Source organism: Helobdella robusta, assembly GCF_000326865.2.
Source record: "Helobdella robusta unplaced genomic scaffold HELROscaffold_112, whole genome shotgun sequence".
NCBI lineage: Eukaryota > Metazoa > Annelida > Clitellata > Rhynchobdellida > Glossiphoniidae > Helobdella > Helobdella robusta.
Window position 1 is genome coordinate 26,530 of NW_008703630.1, and position 2,138 is coordinate 28,667.

Genomic DNA, 2,138 nt, shown 5'->3' on the forward strand with positions numbered 1-2,138 from the left:
GAGTGCACAGCCGTTAAGGGGACATGTAAATTCATATATCAGATTGCTACGTTTTAAAGCCGAACCATGTTTAGGAGTGCAGTTGTTGTTCATGACATGGTTTGATGTCTTTGCATTCCTATAAAAAATTTGTAATTTTATTTCGTCGGAAGGGTTAGTCGGTTTGACATTTTCTTTATAGATGATTTGTTTTAAGACTGACTCGTCCGTTTTTTAGTTGGTGCTCATATGATTTCTATAATAGAAGATGATGTCAGTGTTTCGATTATGGTGTTATGTTATGTTAATCCTTGATGGCTGTTTTTTAGCAAAGAAATAACATTCGAATTGATTTAATTTAATTTAACTTGATTTTGTATGATTCAATTCGATTTGATATATCTTTAACATGCACACACAGAAACAAACGCACATTCACACGGACGCACACACTTTTTTTGCGTACTCCGTGTGTTTAATTTTTTATTTATCATCATTATTATTTTTATCATTATTTTTAGCGTACGTACACGTTAGCATCTTTTGTGATGAGGCTGATGATGTTTATACCTACTGTGTCCGTATGTGTGTATGATTGTATGTTTGTTTTCGTGTGTGTTTGTGTGTATAAAAAGGCATTAGAGGTATCAGGTTTGGATGTATGCGGTGTGGAAAGTGTTAAACGATGTATTTTGCAAATAATCAGCCAATCAACCACTCGACCATTCAATCACCTCCTCTACCTATTTTTCTGCTTATAATAAGTCTATATATTTGTGTATGTAAGTGTATGTACGTGTGTGTGTGTGTGCGTGTGTGTATGTTTGTGTGTATATTACATCTGTGTGTATATTATATCTGCCTATATTACACATGTTTGTATGTATGCATATAAGTGTGTGTTTGTGTGCATTAGGGTGGTCACAAGAAATTTTTTTTCGAAATCTTATCGGGGAACCCCCTAAATTGTGCCACTTGACTAAAAAATGACATTTGTAAAGTTTTAGCTCAATTGGATAATGCTAACCCGTGCCTCATCGAGGTTGAAATTTCGAAAAAATAGAAAAATTTTGAAAAAAACGCAGTTTTTTGTTTGTAAAATAAAAACGGTTCACTCTAAAAACATGATTTAAGTTTTATTTTGTTCATTGATTTGTTTTCTTCAAATGTTACTATAATCACTATTTAGCTACAAATTATAGTTTCTGACATATTTGCAATGTTACAGATACACATTGAAAAAACGTTGAATTTCATCATAACACAAAAACACACTAAAACTTAATTTGTTTATGAACAAATGTTATTAAAATAACACCGTTGTATCAATCATTATTATTAACAAATAAACTTATTTTTTAATCATATTATATTGTTTATAGTTGTTATACATCAAATAAATTCCTACTTTAACTCATTGTTCAAAAGGTAGAGGCTTGGATAAGGAGGCTTTTGAGCAACCAGGAAATTTTGTCCGACATTCAACAATTACCTGCAAAAGATATTGTTTTTGTTCTTCATCTTTTGTAATAAATGAGTTGTTATCTGTCATTAATTTAACACCCCTCTCTGCGTTATATGTAAAAAAAAAATTTCGAAATCTTATCGGGGGAACCCCCTAAATTGTGCCACTTGACTAAAAAATGACATTTGTAAAGTTTTAGCTTAATTGGATAATGCTAACCCGAGCCTTATCGAGGTTGAAATTTCGAAAAAATAGAAAAATTTTGAAAAAAAACGCAGTTTTTTGTTTGTAAAATAAAAACGGTTCACTCTAAAAACATGATTTAAGTTTTATTTTGTTCATTGATTTGTTTTCTTCAAATGTTACTATGATCACTATTTAGCTACAAATTATAGTTTCTGACATATTGGCATTGTTACAGATACACATTGAAAAAACGTTGAATTTCACCATAACACACAATAACTTATTTACTATTTCTAACCCGGGTGCTATATGTTGTTTTTATGTATTAATATTAAGATCTTTTGGTTTATCCACGTTTTTTCATCTTTGGTTTATATTCTTTGTTTTTCCGGTTTTTAAAACACGCGATAATAAATAGTTTAGTCACCACGTCCATTGTTTTGGTATTCTCAGTTGTGATGGCTTCATTTTTATCTACATCTGCTATGAAAAGTTCAGACAAAAAGAT